At 45.5% G+C, this 25,057-nt stretch overlaps 1 protein-coding gene across 2 annotated transcripts in view; it reads right to left on the reverse strand.

The window, feature by feature from the left end:
* Positions 1 to 25,057, reverse strand: part of SLC2A12 (solute carrier family 2 member 12) — a 559,942-nt gene that overhangs the window by 353,394 nt on the left and 181,491 nt on the right. The window lies entirely within an intron of this gene.

A 25,057-nucleotide genomic window follows, 5' to 3' on the forward strand; every position in this document is an offset into this window, starting at 1 on the left:
ATATACAAACTCCTCCTCGCTGCTGCCCCATCACAGCCCTCCAGGGCTCGGGACGACTGGGCACCCCGAATTGGAGGTAGAACTCACAGACCAGCTGTGGGGGAAAATGTGCTCCCACACCAATAAAGTCTCCTTGAACGTTCAATATCGTACCATCCAGTATAAACTGTTAAACAGGCTATACTACACCCTGCGCAGGATCACCAGGTTTGTCCGTTCTGACCCACAGCTCTGTCCTCGCTGCGGTGCAGAGGACGCGGGCTATCTGCATATGCCCTGGGACTGCCCGAGGTTAGCTGCATTCTGGGATGAGATCCTAAAAACTCTCTCTGAGATCTGTGATGCTGTCATTGAACCTGACCCCCTGGGGGTACTGTTTGGGGCATGGGGTGCTGAGGAAGCCAGAGGGGCAGCTAAATTCCTAAATGTAGGCTGTATAATTGCTAAAAAGTGTGTTCTGCAGAAATGGAAGTGCTCTAGCCCCCCCACCTTCCAGAAATGTCTGAATCTATTGACATGGTCTCGGAACTGTGATTAGGAATACATCAGCACCCTCCCGGCCCACTCCCGGCCTAAAAATATCTGGTCTGCCTTCAACGGTTATCTTAACAGCCTGGATACCCCTTCTTCGGGGGACAACTCACCATAAACATCTCTGTTATGCGCCACAGCGCCGGATGCTCTGTTATGCGCCACAGCGCCGGATGCTCTGTGCCTCTTTTCTCTTCTAGGCTATCTCTCACCGTTTATATGTACCACTATACTTTATTGCTTATGCATTTTTGTCATACTTGGTTGCTCTGATGTGTGTGTATGCTATTTGCCTCTGCCAATAAAAAGAAAAGTTTTAAAAAATGTTTTTAAAAAAAGAACATTTGTATCATTGTTATGTATATTATTGGTAAAACATGTATATAACTGTCATTGTGGGTAATTATAATTATAACAATTAGTTATTTATAGTGCACTTAATACCCAGAGGTTTCTAAACGTTGACCTATGGATCGTATCTATTTTGCTAGTTGATACATGTTGTCTTGAATCCAAGGCGAGCGTGTTGCCCCTGAGCTATCCTGCCAAGAAGTATAAATAGGAATCTAAAAAAAGCTTGTATATAAATGTCATTGTACACATGTTTACCATGTCCATCATTTAATCTGTTCAATTCTTTATCTAGTTGCCAGTATCAGCATAACATGTTACTGGTTTCCTGGGAAACATGGAACCACCTAAGGTTCCAAGCAATAGTATATACAATGCTTGCTGATTGCACAGTTTGTCAGTTAGCAATCTGGACAGGAGGGCCTGCTTAAGATAATAGATACTTGTTCCTGGAACTTACTATGTCTCCTTTGGATTCTTCATTACTTCACTATGTTTGCAAATATTTGACTCGAACACAGGGTCTAAAAGGGAGTCTGGTTTAAGCTCCTAGGTATTCTTCCCATGAGACCTATCTGCACATTTAGATTCAGCAGGGTGAGGGAATAATCTGAGCATGTGCGGAGACGAATATTGCAAGTTTTCCCTAGAACAACGAGTAGCTGAACCATGAGCCAATACTCAACACGAGACGACATGTCATGCACTGACAAGCAGTAGGCATAGTCTCTGATTTCAAGGTGCAAACATCTAAAGGTATCAACCATTTTCTGTCAGCCATACCAGCTAAGATCACCTGGGCCAACTCGGTTAAGGTTTTATGTGTCGAGCCTGTGCGATCCATAGTAACATTCAATTTCGTGTTTAGATCCCCACTGCATTATTATTTGTGCCCCAGGCATTTTGTTTCATAGCGAAAGAACATGTATATAGAGGTTCGGGTCATCAATGTTAGGACCATACACATTTACAATTAGCAGATTGAGACCCGGAAATAGTCAATGTAGAATAACGTATCTCCCCAATAGGTCAGTCATTTTTGAAATATGTTTGATGTGCACTGTTTCCACACCAATGTAAGCACACCACTAGAGGAGTAATCCGTATAGTATGTGTATTGTCCCAATTGTTTTGCAAAAGACTTGTGTACATAGCTGGTGACATGTGTTTCCTGGAGTAGGGCAATGTGGACTTCATGATGTTCAATGAATACTCTTGGTATCTCGGAGAGGGCACTAGACTGGCTGTCCTCCTTCCTCACTGACTGTCCCTCTCAGGTTATCCTGGGTTCTTTCCCCTCCCATACCACTATCTCCGCTTGTGGCATTCCCCAAGGATCTATCCTTTCACCCTGGTTCTTTAACATCTATCTCTCATTGCTTGCTCACCATATCTCCAATTACTCCCGCACTTCCAGTGTTATGCAGATGACACCAAACTCTTTTTCACACTTCCCTCTAAATCTCTTCCCACTTCTTCTACCATTCCTGACTGTTTGTCTGCTATCCAGTCTTGGTGGGCCTCTAATGATTTCTGTCTCAATGCCAGCAAGACTGAGATCTTTCCTATTGGAACTCCTGTTCCTTCTTTTCTCCCTTCACTCTGGCCCCCCTCTATGGGCTCCTCCCCTCTACTTCATCTGAAGCCAGAAACCTTGGAGTCATCGTTGACTCATCTCACCCCTTTCTTCTTCACATTCTGGACCTTGCCAAGAAGGCCCATTTCCAACTCCACCTCCTCAGAGGTACGCTCCCTTTCATCACTTTCCCCCAGAATCGTAATGTCTCTAGAGCTCTGGTACGCTCTAGGCTGGACTATTGCAACAGCCTCCTCCTTGATCTACCCCCTTCCTCTCTCCACCCCCTCAGCTAATGCAGAATAGGGCTGCGAGACATATCCTTCGCCTCATGCCCAGGTACCACATTTCTCCAGAGGTAAAATCTCTCCACTGGCTCCAGGTTGCTGCAAGGATCAAATTCAAATTCCTCTGCATCATTCATAAGGCTGTCTGGGGCATGGGACCATGCTCTCACCAAATACTCTCCCTCTAGATCTCTCCGATCTTCTGGCTCCAACTCTCTGCTTGTCAAACCCTTCTCTAAGCAGTGAGCGGGTGGCCGATCTCTTTCCTCTGCTGGCTCCCTCCTCTGGAACAGCTTCCCCCTTCCTCTCCACCTTGAGCCGGATCTTCTCAAATTCCACAAGCTCCTCAAGACTTTCCTCTTCTCCTCCGCCTTCTCTCTTTCCGTCCCATGCCATCCCCCAGTCACTCAGCTTGTTATGTGTCCTTCTGGGCCCTATTCTTCTGTCCAATCGCTTGCAGCCTTTGCCTTCTCCCCTTCAATTGCCTTTGTGCCTTGTTGTCTCACATGCCTGCACTTATTGTACCTGCAGGTAACCACTCTCCCCTTCACTTGCCTTTCTGACTTGTTGTCTCACATGCCTGCACTTATTGTACCTGCAGGTAACCATTCTCCCACCCGGTGGTCACTGTCCTGTACTTACCAGTTGCCCCCTCTCTATCTTCCCCATCTGTGGAACCACTAGCACTTACCCCCACTCCCCTGTCCCTTCTTCCTCTCTGCACTTGCATGTTCTGAATGTTCTCAGGGCCTAGTAGGGCCGCCTCTGCCTTTGCCCGACACTTATTTCAGTCAATTGCCTTGTTCCCTCCCCTTTGCTCTGTGGGCGCTTTGAATCACAATTTATTGATGTATAAGTGCCTTATAAATGCACAATAAATAAATAAATAAACCAACACGGATACTGTAGCCACTAGGGAAATGAACAATAAACCCCTGTCTTCATTTAACGTGGCTGAATAAAGGATAAACTGAACTCAGTTGCCTTGTTAGCAGTATGTGGGAGCTGTTATCACGCGGACGCCACAAGCCTGCCTCAAGAAAGAGATGGTAATTAACACATCTCATGGCAATGGTATATCATGTTCTAGAAATGATACTGTTTCTTTCGGAAATGTAAAAAAATATATTTTCTCTTCAAACTAAAAGCAGAGTTTCACCGGAAAGAACATTGTCTAGATTATGTTCCTTTCACAAAGTAGTTTTTTTACACCCAGGAAGGTCTTCCGTTTGTTATACACCGAAGTAGATAAGTCTAGGTATAAGAAGAACCCTCTGTTGGATTCGTAGTGATGCTCCCCCTTCACCCTTGCATATTTTAAGAGTAGAACCCAGTCCCTGTTTAGGATACAATCAAAAAATAGTCCATAGGCACCCCCTACAAGAACGAACATGGCTAAATGATCTGTTCTTTGGGAAGGTACCCACTCAAGAGTCTGTAGCCACACTTTAGCTCACTGTACCTTTCACAGAAGGGAAATATCCATTTGCATGTCAGCCTTTGTCCCGCCCACATGGGCAGTCCAGCACCGAATTGCTATGGCAATTCTCTTCTGAACAAGAGTACCAACAGCAAACCTAGAGACGTGTTTCAGCCTTGTTGGGCCTCATCAGTGAGGTGGAGCTGTGCCTCTCTGAGCACAGTGTGCAAGGGGTCCACATCTGGATGACCCTAGGAAACTTAGTGTGACTAAAGATAAGTCCCTTAAACAATCATAAAATAGTCCATGGGTGCCCCTCTGGGAGAATGAACATGGCTAAATGACCTGTTGTTTGGGAAGGTACCCACTCGAGAGACCGTAGCCATACTTTAGCTCCAACTCACTGATGAGGTCCAACAAGGCTGAAACACGTGTCTGGGGTTGCTGTTGGCACTCTTGTTAAGAAGAGAATTGCCATATCATTTTAGTCACCTTTGAACTCGTTGCTGTTAGTCCTTAACTTGGTCTGCAGGCCATTACCACCCGGAAAATCCAACAAGAGCGTGTTTTATCGCCTAAAGAAAATTCTACTGTTTAATAACTATGCAGACTGATTTCCTTTAGGACCCCTTTCCAGGACCAGTTTCTGTCTCTGTGATAGGCAGTTACCAGTATGCTACATGCCCAGTAAATATCATGTATAGTTTTAAGTGTGTAACATAAAACTGTTTGTGAAATAAAACCCAAATAACAATGTAATCTCATTTCTGACCAAGGTCCTTGTCCTATGCCCCCAGGAGGCGGGCCAACGCTGTTGGCATGGGCCGCTGCCCAAGTTAAGGACCCGAGCGAAGCAAGGGTTCCCTAATGAGGGTGGCAGTGCCATTACTGGGAGGGTCAGCCCGCTGCCGAGGGGCATATCGCCATTAGCACCTGTGTATTTACCAACACATGTGCTAATGGTGTCTTTAAAAAAAAGGCACCATTATCCAGCGGCTCGACCCTGCGTAGAGCTCGCCGCAGGAGAAAGGTAAGTTTATTTGATTAAGACACCATTAGCATCCATGTAAAAACTACATGGGTGCTAAGTGGTGAAGGGGGAGCGGGGAAGAGTAGGGGCTGCTGGCTGCCCAGGCAGCTCGGAACGTCTGCTTGTACCACACAGTACAGCCCGCGTTCCGAGCCTCCTGATTGCCCGGTGCACGTACACAGGGTGCAAATAGCTGTTTATAACTAAATACAAAATGTTACTAAACTCTGAAACTATTTCTTGCTTCCTATGTAATGTTTGATAATGGCACTAAAATCAGCCGGTTACACGGGTGCTCTGAGGCCTGGGTAAATAAATAGGTGCTGTGGGACTCGGCCACCCCTCGGGAAAACCAATCTGTAAGAGTGTTAATAACCTTTCAATGCTACTGCTCTGAAATCTGGGGGGCTCCAAAAATGGGTGTGACCCCATCTTTACCCCACTCGTAATCTGATGGATGTACTGCCAGCTAGAGTGGTTGCAACAGTAACCAAGTTTGGCAATATTTCCAGCACAAATACTGCCAAAATTGCAATGAGGCCTAATGCATTTATCTTTGAAAATTAGTTCTCTGTCTGATTTAAATGAAAGTTCCAGCCTTGCTCCTTTTCTCGCTTAGTAGGTAGCTAGTCAGCCACTGATTGTTTTTCCTGACATCTTATTACCAAGGAGAATCAGTGAAGATTAAAGCAGACATTTTTGCCATTAATTGCAGTTGATCTAGAAGAACTGAATTATTGATTATTTAGAATGTCTGCTGAGTTGCACTCCATTATCCAATATCTAAGTCATATTATCCTGCTTATCAGCACCCTGTAGAAAGTAACAGATAAGGATAGATGTCATTAAACAGGTCAATTATTGCCAAGGTAGTAGAATCATTTTAATGACACTCTGCCTAACTGGAAGATCTGAGACAGGCGCAGGTTTACCCAGTGTCTAAAAGTCCAACCGTACTTTGTAAACCAGATACGATACCACGTCCCATTTAAGGTTATTCAATCGATGATAAAATATCTATTGGCTATGCTGATAAACATTGGCTTGAGCACATTAACTCTACATAGTGCACATATCTTAGGAGCAGTGAGCAACTTAGTAGCTTCGAGCATACGGTTTAGCGGTTTATATACCACCTAAATAAAGAGCCTAAAAAAACGCATCTAATGCATACATTTTAAAAATGGGGACCCCCCACTCCCTTTTTTAACCTTTAAAACACATTTTTATTAAACTAAACCCTTTACCATCTAAAAAAAGGCATTAGATGCTTTTTTTTAGATGGTATGGCTGTCGATGCTTTGGTTGTCGATGCAATGACCGGATACCAGTTTAGCTAGTATGTTATCAATTATTCGCTTATTTCTGGCTTTTGAACGACACTGTTGTACAAATATGAAGGCAATGGTATGCTATGACACGTCCAATATGTCATATTGAATGTTTACTAATGGAACATTAAAAGCACTGACATTTGAGTCTGTTGTAGGTAGCAGACAGTATCATTGGCTGGAACTTTGTCTTTATTGTTTCCTTTGCATTTGCCTTGGACTTAGCCATTCCCTTCACATTGACCCCAGGGTTGTGCAAGCCTTGAATCGGATCCTCTTTCCCTAGGGGTGGTTCTTCTTTTGGAGCTTGGGTAGGAATTCTTCCCTCTGATGAGTACTTTTGAGTAGAATGTTAACCCCCCAACCTAATTCTCAAATGTTAATAGTTAGTTGGGGCTGGAGACCTTTCAGCTGCCAACAGAGTTTGGGGTAGAGCCCCCAGGTGAATGTTCTTCAACTTCGTATATTAAAGCCTGGATTCTACCAAGCAGGTACTTAGACTCTTGAGTCTAGTCATTTCCCTGCTTCATGGTCTATAATGTGGCTCACCTTACTTAGCCGCCTCATTTCATACCAACTGACTGATTTGGCTTGCCCATTGCAGATTAATGATGTATTTTTATATAGCGCTTTCGCCAAAGCGCTTTACAGAGAACATATTTACATGCAATATCACCCAACTGAAGTTGATACTCATTTATCGACCTCGGAAGGATGAAAGGCTGTGTTGGCCTTGCTGGGATTCGAACCTGTGACCTGAAGATCAACAGCAGCAAGCTCTGAACCCTCTGAGCTATCTTACCAGCATAAGGATCTCTCCCTCCAGCTCTTTTCTTTTCATTCTCTCACTACACCACATCTTGTAATCTGGGACAACATACTCACACTCCATGGTTAGTAGTCCATGCTTGGGAACACAATATTCGCTGTTTCACGAGTCCTGCTCAAAGCATGGAGTTGCGAATGGGTATTGAACTAAATAAAAAAAACAGTTTGCCTTATACATTTTCTACCATTTTCCCGGGGCTGATTTCTCCTGTAGACATACACAAAGACAGACCTGATTTATAAGCCCAGTATATCTTGGGTTAATCAAACCTATACTGCAAATGCTTTTTCCCCTTCCATCCCCTGTGCCTTTAAAAACTGTGGGATCAATCTACACAAAGCATTTATTCATCACAGAGGAAACTAGAAAGTTCACTATTAAAAATATATTCTCTATAATTCCTCCTTTGTATTGTTTTGTACATTTTTTGTTGTGTTATGTACCATTTCTGGGTTATTTCATGTATGTTATATGTTAGCGCCTTGAAACAGTTTTTTCTTGAAGGCAGATCACTGCCTATGCCTCAATGATGAAAAAACTGAGCTCTTGATTGTCAGCTCCCAAACCCGCCTGAACAAACTAGACCCCTGCTATGTCTCCATCAACATCGAAGGAAACCCAATCAAAGTGGCCAAAGAGATAAAAACTCTGGGAGTCTACCTAGACTCCACACTGTCCCTTAAGAAGCAGGTGAACTCAACTACATCTTCCACGGCCTACACTAACAAACTAATTAATGCCTGCAAGCAATTCCTCTCGCTCAGTAGCTGCATCAAACTAGCAAGGGCTCTAGTGTTATCCATGATCGACTACTGCAACACTCTCTACCTAGGCACTTCTGAAGGGAACCTCAACAAACTCCAGGTCCTTCAAAATAATGCCTTAAAAGCAGCGCTAAGTATACCAAGATCCAGGCACATCTCTAGTTTCAGGCTGGACACCCACTGGCTCACAGTACGGGACAGAATCGCCCTTTGCACGCTTGTCATCACCCACAAGTGTCTATCAAACACCGCCCCCAAATACCTAGCTGATAAATTCAACATACGCCAGCCCTCCAGACCAACCAGGACCATCTACTTGCATTGCCTAACCATGCCAAGATTCCTACTGAAAAGAGCAGGGGGAGCAAGCTTCCCAGTTCTAGCTGCCAAACAATGGAATGCCCTTCCCCTTCAGGACGGAACCAGCATTCTGGACCTTCAGAGCTAAAGTTAAAAGCTGGCTCTTCGGGAAGCTCCCCGTTTGGTCAGTCCCTGGCCCAGCCACCCTACACTGCCCTATGTAAACCCCTGCCCGACACTGCTTCTTGTTACTCCCCTCCTCGACCACATGCTGCAACCTCTGGTCACTCTGCACTTATCTCTGTTGTTGTACTCTGTCTATGTATATCTCTGCCTCCTAAATCACCCGTAGTTCCTGTAAAATTACTTGTATTAACTTTGAATCTCTGTGATCATAATTTTGTAACCTCTGTATAAGCTTTAAGCACCCAATTACCTGAGGGTTCGGTGCGCGGTAGAAATAAAGAAACAAAACTAAACTAAACCCCTTTGAGTAGAAAAATTAATTCTTAGAAAAAACATACAAATATACATAACAAATTACACAATGGTTACATAAAACCAGGGAGAAAACATTTCTTATGGCTTCTTCCTCATTCCTCAAAGGTTTCAGTCGCTTCCATCATTGTGGCCCTTCTTCAGGGAGTCAAAAATTGTCTGAGTTGGAGAGTAATGTCTCTTCTTACAAATGACGCCTCAAGCCGACCTCACTTCTTACGTAATGAGATGTTGTCATGGACTCCTGATTGTGTAGTCCAAATCCACCTATAATGTGGGAGATCTTTGGTGGGAAACACAAAAGCGGGGCATTTTTAATTGTAATAACCCCCTTGTGTATTTTCATCTGTAAAATTAAAGGTTTCAATGAAAGAGGAAACCCACATCAGAGTGGTTATTTTCCATGCCAGTCAATGATTATAATTACTCTGACGGTGGCTAAATCCACAAACATGGATGTTTTCCACTGATTAACCAGGACCCAGCTACCAAATATTACCTTAAATCTTTCTATACTCCCCACAAATCTGACATTGTGCAATTACTTCAAATTTTGTTATTTATTCATGTGATCAAGTTATTCCAGTCACTGAAGTACCAGGATATTCTGCATTGCCTTGGCATTAAAATCTGTGGATTGCATATGCCAAGCTGTCCGAAGCTTGACATATGGTGTCCTGTTGGTGTACTTGGTTCTTCTACACTTTCTATTGTCAGCCATCTTCGAGTGTACCTTCGTCTATTCTAAAACACAAGCCTGATTTCATTATTTTGTATCTATACTGAGGCCCGTATGTCATGCATGTGGGGAGCCCAATCTAAGCTGCTTTTTGACTCAACAGGTGGTGCCATAGTAAATCACCATGATTCATATCACCATTCACTATCCTGTAGGAATAGTAGTTCTATTTTGATTGCCTATATACTGCCATCATGGAAAATGGACAGTTCTACTTCTACTTCTTATATGTCGGTCATTCTTAAGTTGATGCTTTTAAAGTTAAATTGCACACAAGCATATTTTATTTGAAATCCTTTCAACAAAGGTAGCAGGCGCCCCTCTCTAGGAAGAACAAGGCATGATAACCTGTTCAGTGGTAGTTAACCACATTGAGAGTTCGCAGCCATCTGCTTTTTGCTCACTGTACCTTTCACAGATGGGAAATATCCATTTGCATATCAGTCTTTGTCCCGCCCACATGGGCAGTCCAGCACCGAAATGCTATGGCAATTCCTCTCTGAACAAGAGTACCACCAGCAACCCCATACACGTGTTTCAGCCTTGTTGGACATCATCAGTGAGGTGAAGCTGAGCCTCTCTAAGCACAGTGAGCAGGGAGTCCACGTCTGGTTGCCCCCAGGTAACCTAGGGTGACCAACCCCAAGTTCCTTCAAAGAATTCAACAAAGGTAGCAGGCGCCCCTCTCTAGGAAGAACAAGGCATGATAACCTGTTCAGTGATAGTTAACCACATTGAGAGTTCGCAGCCATCTGCTTTTTGCTCACTGTACCTTTCACAGATGGGAAATATCCATTTGCATATCAGTCTTTGTCCCGCCCACATGGGCAGTCCAGCACCGAAATGCTATGGCAATTCCTCTCTGAACAAGAGTACCACCAGCAACCCCATACACGTGTTTCAGCCTTGTTGGGCATCATCAGTGAGGTGAAGCTGAGCCTCTCTAAGCACAGTGAGCAGGGAGTCCACGTCTGGTTGCCCCCAGGTAACCTAGGGTGACCAACCCCAAGTTCCTTCAAAGAATTCAACAAAGGTAGCAGGCGCCCCTCTCTAGGAAGAACAAGGCATGATAACCTGTTCAGTGGTAGTTAACCACATTGAGAGTTCGCAGCCATCTGCTTTTTGCTCACTGTACCTTTCACAGATGGGAAATATCCATTTGCATATCAGTCTTTGTCCCGCCCACATGGGCAGTCCAGCACCGAAATGCTATGGCAATTCCTCTCTGAACAAGAGTACCACCAGCAACCCCATACACGTGTTTCAGCCTTGTTGGGCATCATCAGTGAGGTGAAGCTGAGCCTCTCTAAGCACAGTGAGCAGGGAGTCCACGTCTGGTTGCCCCCAGGTAACCTAGGGTGACCAACCCCAAGTTCCTTCAAAGAATTCAACAAAGGTAGCAGGCGCCCCTCTCTAGGAAGAACAAGGCATGATAACCTGTTCAGGGGTAGTTAACCACATTGAGAGTTCGCAGCCATCTGCTTTTTGCTCACTGTACCTTTCACAGATGGGAAATATCCATTTGCATATCAGTCTTTGTCCCGCCCACATGGGCAGTCCAGCACCGAAATGCTATGGCAAATCCTCTCTGAACAAGAGTACCACCAGCAACCCCATACACGTGTTTCAGCCTTGTTGGGCATCATCAGTGAGGTGAAGCTGAGCCTCTCTAAGCACAGTGAGCAGGGAGTCCACGTCTGGTTGCCCCCAGGTAACCTAGGGTGACCAACCCCAAGTTCCTTCAAAGAATTCAACAAAGGTAGCAGGCGCCCCTCTCTAGGAAGAACAAGGCATGATAACCTGTTCAGTGGTAGTTAACCACATTGAGAGTTCGCAGCCATCTGCATTTTGCTCACTGTACCTTTCACAGATGGGAAATATCCATTTGCATATCAGTCTTTGTCCCGCCCACATGGGCAGTCCAGCACCGAAATGCTATGGCAATTCCTCTCTGAACAAGAGTACCACCAGCAACCCCATACACGTGTTTCAGCCTTGTTGGGCATCATCAGTGAGGTGAAGCTGAGCCTCTCTAAGCACAGTGAGCAGGGAGTCCACGTCTGGTTGCCCCCAGGTAACCTAGGGTGACCAACCCCAAGTTCCTCAAAGAATTCAACAAAGGTAGCAGGCGCCCCTCTCTAGGAAGAACAAGGCATGATAACCTGTTCAGTGGTAGTTAACCACATTGAGAGTTCGCAGCCATCTGCTTTTTGCTCACTGTACCTTTCACAGAAGGGAAATATCCATTTGCATATCAGTCTTTGTCCCGCCCACATGGGCAGTCCAGCACCGAAATGCTATGGCAATTACTCTCTGAACAAGAGTACCACCAGCAACCCCATACACGTGTTTCAGCCTTGTTGGGCATCATCAGTGAGGTGAAGCTGAGCCTCTCTAAGCACAGTGAGCAGGGAGTCCACGTCTGGTTGCCCCCAGGTAACCTAGGGTGACCAACCCCAAGTTCCTTCAAAGAATTCAACAAAGGTAGAAGGTGCCCCTCTCTAGGAAGAACAAGGCATGATAACCTGTTCAGTGGTAGTTAACCACATTGAGAGTTCCCAGCCATCTGCTTTTTGCTCACTGTACCTTTCACAGATGGGAAATAGCCATTTGCATATCAGTCTTTGTCCCGCCCACATGGGCAGTCCAGCACCGAAATGCTATGGCAATTCCTCTCTGAACAAGAGTACCACCAGCAACCCCATACACGTGTTTCAGCCTTGTTGGGCATCATCAGTGAGGTGAAGCTGAGCCTCTCTAAGCACAGTGAGCAGGGAGTCCACGTCTGGTTGCCTCCAGGTAACCTAGGGTGACCAACCCCAAGTTCCTTCAAAGAATTCAACAAAGGTAGCAGGCGCCCCTCTCTAGGAAGAACAAGGCATGATAACCTGTTCAGTGGTAGTTAACCACATTGAGAGTTCGCAGCCATCTGCTTTTTGCTCACTGTACCTTTCACAGATGTTAAATATCCATTTGCATATCAGTCTTTGTCCCGCCCACATGGGCAGTCCACTACCTTTGTAAAACTATTTTTTAAGGAACCTGGGATAGGTAACCCTAGGTCTCCTGGGGGCAACCAGACGTGGTCTCCCTCTCACTGTGCTTAGAGAGGCATCAGCTTCACCTCACTGATGATCCCCAACAAGGGTGAAACACGTGTATGGGGTTGCTGGTGGTACTCTCGTTCAGATTGGAGTTGCCATTGTATTTCGGTGCTGCACAGCCTCAGCTGTGTTGTCTTCTCAGCCAGCTTTCTAACTTTTTAAGGGGTTGCGCGCAGGCATCCCCGATTTTAAAGTTAGTCTAGTCATAGCTGCCAAGCCTTCCTAAACCACAGCCTTCACAAGATTCCCCCGAAGCCCTCCACAGCCTCGCCGCCGCTGCACCGCAGCGAAGCGGCAAAGCGGGACTTGAGGGGACTTTCTTGGGTGCGCGCGAGCGGTGCGCGCACGAACCAGATTATATAGCTCCGCCTCCCCAGAAAACACCAGAGCCTGAGCAACAAACAAATGAATGTAAAATTAGTAAGTCCTTGTTAGCACTAACGTGCTAATATAATGTCAATGGATGCAGACGTCACCACCTGGTAGATGCACTTCTCCACAGAGGTAAAAATCCAATTGAAGCACGATCAAGCACAGGAGCTGCAATGGCGTCTCGCGGCAAAGCGGGACTTGAGGAGACTTGCTTGGGTGCGCGCTGGAAGGTTTTGAATAAATCATAACCACGGGCACAGCTCTGGGCAACCCACGAGACCATCGTTCTTCGCCTGCCATACGCAAATCAGGCTTTGTCCTACCCCAAAATGGGCAGTCCAACACAAACTGCTTGGTCACATCCCTTCTGCACGACACCACAAGCATCCCCAGACATGTTTCAGCCTTGTTGGGCGTCATCAGTGAGGAGTAGCTTGGGTCTCTTTTCCCGGCAGACTCGGGACCCACGTCTTTGTTTTTTACTTAGCCAATTGAGTTTAAACAGATTTCAGTTTAGCTGTAAATGCTATCGAGGGGTAAAGTGGAGAAGTGTGCTTTAACTTCGCAAAGAACAGTTCCGTAATGGTGAAAATTGTTGCAAAAAGTAGTGGAGGTGTTAAAAGTAAAAAACAAAAGTAGTTCCTGCTCACTTCGACCACTGCCCCCACGTCACACTTCACCTAGGTGCACAGTAGTTGGACTTGGAGTACAGTACAGCCGAGAGATCCCATTCATTAAGCTTCCCCTGGATTCTGAATTTAAGCATAGGCAGTGGAAGTGACAGCTCTGCATGGACACTCCTTGTTTCAAGTGAGAATTACGGGAACTATCAGGGATGTCATTTAGGGGTCGACAGTGGTCGCAACTGCCCCTGTTGTCTCCCTTGCTACAACTAGAATTAATTTTTATTTTTTAAATGCAAGCTCCTGGGCTGTGGCCAGCGCCATGTGGCTATTTGCTTCTGGAGTGGCTGGCTTTCTTGTTCAGGCCTCTTAAAAAAAAAGACTAAAAAAAGAACAGGGGTTCCATAAGTCTAACACCACTTTCAGCAGTGACCGTAAATCGCAAAGAATAGGAATACCAAATAATGTGACTTCATATAATTCTATACAATAATTTCTAGACTCATTAAAGGTTTATTTCAGGCACATTTCAGGTGGTGAGTCACTGATTGTATCTGTTCTTAAACACCTCAACTCAGCCTTTCATCCTTCTGAGGTCAATAAATGAGTACCAACACAGGTTGGGTGATATTGTCTGTATATTTGTCCTATATAAAGCGCTTAAGCCTAAGTGCTATATAATAAAAATTAATATCATTTGGCTATGGACGTCTGCTTGCATTCACAGTAACATCGTTATATGGGCCTAAACACACTGATTTTTTAATTTTTATTTATTTATTAACATTTGTATAGCGCACAGCAGCCCTGAGGCATTGTGGCGCTATTACAGTAAGCAAATCTGGTTACATGGAGCATAACTGTTTACAGAGACAGGCAATAAGCAAACTTAATTACAAGATGGTCTGTTTGGTTATGCATACTTAGTTACAGTCAATACAACGGGGTGCAGGGTTCGGCAGGAAATGGTAGCGGTGTCAGTTGAATAGTTTGGTTTTGAGGCTTTTGCGGAAGGTAGTGAGGGAAGTTTCAGCTCGGAGGGCGTTGGGGAGAGCATTCCACAGTTTGGGAGCTAAGTGAGGGAAGCTTATGCCCCCTGCTTTAGCTCTTTTGATGGGTGGGATGTGCAGTTGGTTAGCGTGGTGCGTTCTTCTGGGCCGTGCAGAGGGCTCTCTGCTGATGGTTTCTGATAGGTAGGAGGGGGCAGAAAGGCTAAGGCATTTGTGAGTTAAGGTGAGAGTCTTAAATGTAATTCTTTCATTAACCGGGAGTCAGCGGGCATCTCGTCTGGCTTGTGTGATGTGATCCCTTTGGGGGATTTTGAGTGCTGCTATGAGCACGTTGTTCTGGACAGTTTGGAGCCGGTTCAAGTTTTTTGCTGAGGTGCCTGCAAGGAGAACGTTACAGTAATCTAATTTGGCACCAATTGTGGCCTGTGCGATAGAGAGGCAGTTTTGGTTGGAGGGGAATAGTTTGATGGCGTTTATAAGTTTGGTGGTGTGGGCAGAGGCGGAGGCAATGGCACTGACCTGTCTAATCATGGACAAGGTGGAGTCAAGAAAGACCCCGATGGTCTTCACTGAGGAGGAGACAGGGATGGTGGTGTTATCAATGATGAAGTTGTCGTACCTTTGGTTCAGTTTGTCCAGTATTTCTTTTGAGCCTAAGAGAATGATTTCTGTTTTGTCTCTGTTAAGGCATAGTTCATTGGCTGCCATCCAGGTTCGGATGGTGGAGTATATTTGGAGAAGGGCTGCAGAGTTGTGGTCATTTGTGTCATCGGCATAGTGGATGTAAGCTATGCTGAGGGAGTCCAGTTTGCCAAAAAGGGACTTGGTGAACAGGTTGTAGAGGGTGGGCGCAGTGCATGATCCCTGGGCGACACCGCAGTGGATGGTGGTGGGAGTGGCGTTGGCAGAGTCTGAGAAGACTTTCATAGCCCTGCCTTCTAGGAAGGAGGTATTCCGTGAGGAGGCCTGTTCGGAGAAGTGGGCTGCATTGGTCAGGTGAGAAGTAAGTATTTTATGATCGACGAGGTCAAATGCGGCTGATAAATCCAATAGCAGTAGGAGAGCTGGTTTACCTTTGTCCATTATCTTAGTTGTTTGGTTTTTTAAGTCCAGGATGGCAGTTTCGGTGCCATGGCCTTTGTGGAATCCAGATTGTCTTTTGCCTAGGATGGAGTTGGTTTCAAGAAAGTGCTGGATCTGATTGTGGGCGGCTTTATCTAGGGTCTTGAGCAGGAATGGGACGGTGGTGATGGGGCCGTAGTTATTATGGGATGAGGGATCAAGGGAGGGCTTTTTAAGAAGGGGGCAGACACAGGCTTCTTTTAGACTGGACGGGACGATACCGGAAGTGAATGATGCATTGATGAATGCAGTGATGGGGGGGGGGGCAAGGAGTCAGCGCTGTCTTTAATGCTGTTGGGTGGACAAATATCACCTTTACATGTACATGGTTTAAGGTGTTGGAGGAGAGCTGTGACTTCGGTTACAGAGAGGTTTCTGAATGAGAAGAGAGGGGGGGCTTCTGCGTGATGGTGGTGGGTGTGGTAGGGGGGTCAGAGTCGGAGTTCGGTAATGCATTGCATTGTGTTTGTATTTTGTCTTGGAGAAGAGAGATTTTGTTTAGCAGTGCTGCCTGTATACTGGTGCATCAAGCTTTGTCTTTAATGATTTCATTGGGGCTGGTGGGCGGGGTGGTGAGATCTTTGAAGATGGAGAATTGCTCCTTGGAGTTGGCTTTGGAAATTTGGAGGTTGATGGCATTGGATTTGGCATGGAAGATAGGTTTTTCATATTGCTTTGAGATTCTTTTGAATTCTTCATTAGTGGAGTCACAGGGGTTGGATTGCCAGTTGATTAGGGTAGCACGTTTGTTTGAGCGGAGGACTAGTAAGTCATCTGTAAACCAGGAATTTGTGTTCATGGATTTTTTCTCTTTTTTGGCTTCAATCAGGGCTATGGCGTTGATGGCTCTAGTGAGAGTAAGGGCGTAGATGTCAGCAAGGGTGTTGGGGTCATTAGCGAAAGGGGGTTTCAGTTCCTTGACATCTAGGAGGGGGCAGAAGTTGTTTGCTGTGAGTTTTTTTGGAGCTTCTGACCATAGTTGGGGGATGGGGGGCATAGGAGAGTGGTTTGGTGGTGGGGATGGAGAATTGGATGCAGTTGTGGTCTGTCCAGGGGAATGCCTGGTTGGAGGCTATGTGGAGGAGCAGTTATGGACTGCCACCCAGTCAAGAGTGCCGCCTTTAGAGTGGGTGGGGTGAGTGACTTTTTGCATAAAGCCAAGGTCTTTGAGTTCTCTATCAAGGGCTGAGGCTGCTTTGTCCTTGGGGTCGGTGTGAACGAGATTGAGGTCGCTGAATAAGATGGTTTTGGTAGAATCTTTTAGATTATTGCTTACGACGTGGAGGATATGCCCCTAGAAATCATGAACTGTGCCAGGGGACCTGCATAAAACGTGTATATTTATAGAGCAGTTCGCGGATAGGGGTAGTTTGGCTGAGAGGAGGTCGGTATTACCTTCCCATGTGTGGTTGCATAGTCTGACAGAGAGCTTATCCCTAGATATGAGAGCAACACCTTCACCTTTGGAGAGCTTTCTGTCCTGGCGGAGGATGGAGTAGCCCTGTGGGAGAGCGAGCGTGATGGCTGGACCTGAGGCCTTGTTGAGCCAGGTTTCCGTAATTGCAAGTAGGTCTAGGTCAAGAGTGGTGATGAGGTCGTTGATCTCGAAGGCATGAGCTAGGAGAGATTGAGCGTTGATGAGGGCGCATTTGAGGGCGTGTGTGGGCCTGATCTTACTGGGGTTGTAGGAGTGAGGGGGGTAGTTGGTGGGGCGCAGAGAGGAGGTAACTGGGGATGTGGTAGGGCGAGTACAGTTGGTAGGGGAAGGTCCTGGTGTGTTGGAGGGTTGTGTGCAGAGGCACTGAGGTGTGGACTGGCATGCTGGTGCTAGCTTGCAAGGATTGTTTTAGGCCGTGGAGTAGTTGGAGGGTGTGTAGGTGGCTTTGGTGCGAGAGCTTTGTTTGGGATTGCTCCTTACCGTCAAGTTAGGGAGGCTAGAGTGAGGCAGGGGCTCAGTGTATGCTCTGAGGCAAGAGTTCCTAGCTTTAACGAGTGTTGTGAAGCCTGGATGGGTGGAGAGGTTGCTCATACTTGTGGGGTTAGCTGGCCTGGTGAGTTTGTGTGGGGTGAGTGGGGAGAGGTGTGTGTAGAATGTAGTTGGTGTGGAAGTGTCCGTGTGCAAGAGTGAGACTAGTGTGAGTGTTATTTCAATGAGTGGGAGTGGTGAAGGTGCTGTGAGAGGAGTGTCTTGGCGTGTAGACATGAGAGGTGGCCGGTGAGGTGTAATCGGATACATTGGTCCATGGGGTGTATGCAGCCGTGAGAGGGTGAATGTAGTATTTGGGCAGTGTCCTGGACACAAAGGACTAAAATGCAATGTTCAGCATTCAGGGCACAAATGGCTAGAATGCAACGTTCAATTTTCGGTGCACAAGAGGCTAAGATGCAACATTCAATGTTCAGCGCACAAGAGGCTAAGATGCAACATTCAGTGTTCAGATCTGATCTTAACGATACATATGGAGATCCATTCTTGTATGAAATGTATATCACATTGTAGTGATATCGTAACCATATTTTTCGTACTGTACTTAAGAATAATGCTATGTGATGCCACTTCCTGTTTTGTCAAGGGGTGAAAGGTCGTTTTCCATCGCTTCCCGTGATATCACTTCGGCGTGGGGTCAAATGACATCACTTCCGGTGATACCATCAGAGGGCAAGGGTCATATGATGTCACGTCTGCTACCTCTGGCATTTTGGTGAAATGACGTCCCTGGCTGGACTGCCCCTGGGCAGGACAAAGACTGATATGCAAATGGATATTTCCCATCTGTGAAAGGCACAGTGAGTAAAAGCAGTGGCTGCGAACTCTCAAGTGGTTAATAACCACTGAACAGGTTATCATGTCTGTTCTTGCGAGAGAGGGGCGCCCGCTACCTTTGTAAAACTATTTTTTAAGGAACCTGGGATTGGTAACCCTAGGTCTCCTGGGGGCAACCAGACGTGGTCTCCCTCTCACTGTGCTTAGAGAGGCATCAGCTTCACCTCACTGATGATCCCCAAAAAGGGTGAAACACGTGTATGGGGTTGCTGGTGGTACTCTCGTTCAGATTGGAATTGCCATTGTATTTCGGTGCTGGACTGCCCCTGGGCAGGACAAAGACTGATATGCAAATGGATATTTCCCATCTGTGAAAGGCACAGTGAGTAAAAGCAGTGGCTGCGAACTCTCAAGTGGTTAATAACCACTGAACAGGTTATCATGTCTGTTCTTGCGAGAGAGGGGCGCCCGCTACCTTTGTAAAACTATTTTTTAAGGAACCTGGGATTGGTAACCCTAGGTCTCCTGGGGGCAACCAGACGTGGTCTCCCTCTCACTGTGCTTAGAGAGGCATCAGCTTCACCTCACTGATGATCCCCAACAAGGGTGAAACACGTGTATGGGGTTGCTGGTGGTACTCTCGTTCAGATTGGAGTTGCCATTGTATTTCGGTGCTGGACTGCCCCTGGGCAGGACAAAGACTGATATGCAAATGGATATTTCCCATCTGTGAAAGGCACATTGAGTAAAAGCAGTGGCTGCGAACTCTCAAGTGGTTAATAACCACTGAACAGGTTATCATGTCTGTTCTTGCGAGAGAGGGGCGCCCGCTACCTTTGTAAAACTATTTTTTAAGGAACCTGGGATTGGTAACCCTAGGTCTCCTGGCGGCAACCAGACGTGGTCTCCCTCTCACTGTGCTTAGAGAGGCATCAGCTTCACCTCACTGATGATCCCCAACAAGGGTGAAACACGTGTATGGGGTTGCTGGTGGTACTCTCCTTCAGATTGGAGTTGCCATTGTATTTCGGTGCTGGACTGCCCCTGGGCAGGACAAAGACTGATATGCAAATGGATATTTCCCATCTGTGAAAGGCACAGTGAGTAAAAGCAGTGGCTGCGAACTCTCAAGTGGTTAATAACCACTGAACAGGTTATCATGTCTGTTCTTGCGAGAGAGGGGCGCCCGCTACCTTTGTAAAACTATTTTTTAAGGAACCTGGGATTGGTAACCCTAGGTCTCCTGGGGGCAACCAGACGTGGTCTCCCTCTCACTGTGCTTAGAGAGGCATCAGCTTCACCTCACTGATGATCCCCAACAAGGGTGAAACACGTGTATGGGGTTGCTGGTGGTACTCTCGTTCAGATTGGAGTTGCCATTGTATTTCGGTGCTGGACTGCCCCTGGGCAGGACAAAGACTGATATGCAAATGGATATTTCCCATCTGTGAAAGGCACAGTGAGTAAAAGCAGTGGCTGCGAACTCTCAAGTGGTTAATAACCACTGAACAGGTTATCATGTCTGTTCTTGCGAGAGAGGGGCGCCCGCTACCTTTGTAAAACTATTTTTTAAGGAACCTGGGATTGGTAACCCTAGGTCTCCTGGGGGCAACCAGACGTGGTCTCCCTCTCACTGTGCTTAGAGAGGCATCAGCTTCACCTCACTGATGATCCCCAAAAAGGGTGAAACACGTGTATGGGGTTGCTGGTGGTACTCTCGTTCAGATTGGAATTGCCATTGTATTTCGGTGCTGGACTGCCCCTGGGCAGGACAAAGACTGATATGCAAATGGATATTTCCCATCTGTGAAAGGCACAGTGAGTAAAAGCAGTGGCTGCGAACTCTCAAGTGGTTAATAACCACTGAACAGGTTATCATGTCTGTTCTTGCGAGAGAGGGGCGCCCGCTACCTTTGTAAAACTATTTTTTAAGGAACCTGGGATTGGTAACCCTAGGTCTCCTGGGGGCAACCAGACGTGGTCTCCCTCTCACTGTGCTTAGAGAGGCATCAGCTTCACCTCACTGATGATCCCCAACAAGGGTGAAACACGTGTATGGGGTTGCTGGTGGTACTCTCGTTCAGATTGGAGTTGCCATTGTATTTCAGTGCTGGACTGCCCCTGGGCAGGACAAAGACTGATATGCAAATGGATATTTCCCATCTGTGAAAGGCACATTGAGTAAAAGCAGTGGCTGCGAACTCTCAAGTGGTTAATAACCACTGAACAGGTTATCATGTCTGTTCTTGCGAGAGAGGGGCGCCCGCTACCTTTGTAAAACTATTTTTTAAGGAACCTGGGATTGGTAACCCTAGGTCTCCTGGCGGCAACCAGACGTGGTCTCCCTCTCACTGTGCTTAGAGAGGCATCAGCTTCACCTCACTGATGATCCCCAACAAGGGTGAAACACGTGTATGGGGTTGCTGGTGGTACTCTCGTTCAGATTGGAGTTGCCATTGTATTTCGGTGCTGGACTGCCCCTGGGCAGGACAAAGACTGATATGCAAATGGATATTTCCCATCTGTGAAAGGCACAGTGAGTAAAAGCAGTGGCTGCGAACTCTCAAGTGGTTAATAACCACTGAACAGGTTATCATGTCTGTTCTTGCGAGAGAGGGGCGCCCGCTACCTTTGTAAAACTATTTTTTAAGGAACCTGGGATTGGTAACCCTAGGTCTCCTGGGGGCAACCAGACGTGGTCTCCCTCTCACTGTGCTTAGAGAGGCATCAGCTTCACCTCACTGATGATCCCCAACAAGGGTGAAACACGTGTATGGGGTTGCTGGTGGTACTCTCGTTCAGATTGGAGTTGCCATTGTATTTCGGTGCTGGACTGCCCCTGGGCAGGACAAAGACTGATATGCAAATGGATATTTCCCATCTGTGAAAGGCACAGTGAGTAAAAGCAGTGGCTGCGAACTCTCAAGTGGTTAATAACCACTGAACAGGTTATCATGTCTGTTCTTGCGAGAGAGGGGCGCCCGCTACCTTTGTAAAACTATTTTTTAAGGAACCTGGGATTGGTAACCCTAGGTCTCCTGGGGGCAACCAGACGTGGTCTCCCTCTCACTGTGCTTAGAGAGGCATCAGCTTCACCTCACTGATGATCCCCAACAAGGGTGAAACACGTGTATGGGGTTGCTGGTGGTACTCTCGTTCAGATTGGAGTTGCCATTGTATTTCGGTGCTGGACTGCCCCTGGGCAGGACAAAGACTGATATGCAAATGGATATTTCCCATCTGTGAAAGGCACAGTGAGTAAAAGCAGTGGCTGCGAACTCTCAAGTGGTTAATAACCACTGAACAGGTTATCATGTCTGTTCTTGCAAGAGAGGGGCGCCCGCTACCTTTGTAAAATTATTTGAAATCCTACTTTCTTCCAATGGCATATTTTGTAAACAAATATCCGAAAAATGTTTTGAAAAATAATAACTTCAGATGCTGCCTATAAAAACAGGTCAATTGTCCTAATGTTTATAAAATTATCTGTAGATTTACAGAAGGATCAACACAGAAGAATTGGATTATGAGCTTATTTTAATAGGTTTTACAGCACACAAATACTACGGCCTAATAGTGCTTATTATCTACCTCTCGTTATACAATTGTGTCAATTCATATTTTCCAAATGATATATTCTTCAAGGTACTATCTGTATACAAATTGGACATTGCAGACACAATCATGGCTGAAAGTCTGTATTGATCTCATGGAGAAGAAGTGCCTGTCCCACTTATAATTAATTTTTGTGGGGAAAAGTCATGGAGGGTGTCACGATATATACCTTCATATTTTCAGAGCCATTCCACAGCATCATTGGGCACAACCACAAGACTGGATGTCTGAAAAACAAGAGTCTGTTCCATCATGTGCAATCGTTCAGGATATTCATTAGGAGATGGTCATAAGACACTCAATTTATTGCTCTCTGCATCCTGGCCTTCTCCCACAAATAGGTGACGCAAAGTGTTTGTGATACAACTACCATCAATAATGAGTGTCTCGGCTGCCCTTGTGGTCTGGGTAATGTATCTTTTTCCACATGGCCACTCCATGACACGCATAACAAAAAGTATTGTGCCTTCTGTTTCCAGGGTGGTGATAGGCTAATATCCCATTCCACAGAACAGTAAATTGAGTAAAACGACAGACCAAACAATTCCCTCAGAATGAATGTCCAAATATGCTAGACAATCCCCACAACTAAGCAATGGTCTTTTCTCTACTTTTTGTAATTCTGATGGTGTCGGAACTCACAATTGAGCCATGTAGGCTTCTGCTGTTCCTAAATGTGAACAGCTGTTCTTTCAGATGGTGTTACCCCTTTTCCAAAAGGACAACAAAGGGGAAAGTTTCAGCAGGTTTAACAGCCACAGGGATTTTACTGAGAAAATGCTTAGTCATAGAAGGATACAAATGCAATTCTGTGGACACTGAGGATATGTTGTATGCCCCAAAGTGGGACCTTTGGTGGTGGCCATATTTATGGTCTAATGAGTCTTTTTGCAAAGGCATGCAGGAAGGTTGAGAGTTCTAGCCCAAGGAAGAACAACTCCTGCAAGCCAGAAGATAAGACAAAGATGCCCCAGAGTGCTGTTAAAGTAGATGGTATTATTGCACCCTTGATAGCACTCTCATGATTTTCATACACTTTGGTCTTCAAATACATATTCAATGAGCTGTAGATGATGTCCCAGAAGCTAAGTACAACCCACATTAAACCTTGAACGTTCACATGTGGAAAGGTATATAGAATTGCTATTAGTGGTTATGAACAAAGTAGTAGTGAGGAGACTATATGTGATTAAGAGGGTGTACCGTATGAGGCAGGATGGACCGTATAACACTGAACTGATGGAGTGGACAAAGCCTGACAATGATTCCTTATGGGAATTCTGGTTGAACATAGACGTCCTTTACACTTAAAGTCTTGAATGGTAAATCAGATCCCAACAGTGTTGAAGTGGTGTTCACTGCAATGATGGAATATCCCAAGTTAAAGTGGGCACTAGAAAGTTAGAGCGGTTATCAGAAGTAGAGCTGTTGCTTAAATTGAATTTTTTTAAACTAGGAAATATGAGCGGCTATGAATGGACACTAAATCATATTGAAGGCAGCGCCTGCTTTGCTTATGTCCAGAAATCTTTTTTTTCTGTACTGAGATCAATAACAAACTGTGGAAACTGGCTAATGAAGAATGATTTAGATGAATGTTACTGCTCATTTCTCACACTCAATGATAACTAGGAAGTCCAATGGCAATTTGGGAATTTTTTTTATAGATCAAAGAGTCCTATAGCAGTTCTAAGTAGCCAGTTGTTTTCCTCCCTGCAATAAACTAAATGTTGCACAACTTAAATGAGGCTAAGACTTTCAACACATTCGGCATCTCAACTGCCTATCACCAAATCCCAATTCCTAATGTTTCCAAGCACCACATGAAATTCATCAACCCTTTGGCAAGTACAGAGATAAAATAATGGCATTTGGTCCGCTTCCACATTTGAAGGCTTACAGTGACTAATGGAGGGACGCTACAGAGAATGCTCTAGACTTACACAATGCTATTTTAGTGTACAGGGCATGTGAAGCAAAACATGAAGTCAGATTAATGGAAGTATTATTCAGGTATGAGGAAAAGTGAATTAGAAATAGGCCAGGTAAAAGTGTAGAGTTATGGAAGTGAACTACTTCAGTCATTTGACCAAAGGGGAATTTGCTTCAAGAATGATAGAGTTAAGTCAATACAAAGTGTTCCATTCTTAGTGACAAAGACACACTTAAATTGTTCCTTTGTTTTTCCATGCTCACACATGAAAGAGATACCACCGTATATTTGGAATGAAGAGTACATCAAAGCCTTTAATACGCTAAATGGGAGTTTTGGTTATGGACTGAAGACTACATCCATCAAATCTGTTCATGCTATTGCTATTGCAGAGCAGGGAAATCATAAGAAAATGGAAGCTGTGATATACCGATTTCCTTTGCCTCAAAGACTGTAGGTGACACTGCAAAAAGGCATCTGCTCACTAGAAGGGGAATTACTTGGTGTTGCTATGTGGGGAAATTTTATTGCTAGAAGATCTTGCCTGTAACCACTTAATATAGCAAATAGGGGTGGGAGAGAGGACTGAAGTTGCTCAGCATACTAAAGAACCACATCAAAATACAGAGGTACTAAATTTGAATGATCAAAGATTAGATTGAGAGTAACTGCAAGACTGCAGAGTACATGACTGAAGGGAGGATGGGGGAGACAGCTACACACAGGCCACAGTAGACTTAATATCTAAGATGGAATTCAAACAATGTACATTATATTCCAAGAGGAAATTCTGGTTGCTTCATGCATAACTGTTTTTTTAATAAAAGCATGCCCTTGATCAATATGAAGTGAATGCTA

The sequence above is a fragment of the Ambystoma mexicanum genome, chromosome 4p (assembly GCF_040938575.1).
Source record: "Ambystoma mexicanum isolate Mex_15411 chromosome 4p, UKY_AmexF1_1, whole genome shotgun sequence".
NCBI lineage: Eukaryota > Metazoa > Chordata > Amphibia > Caudata > Ambystomatidae > Ambystoma > Ambystoma mexicanum.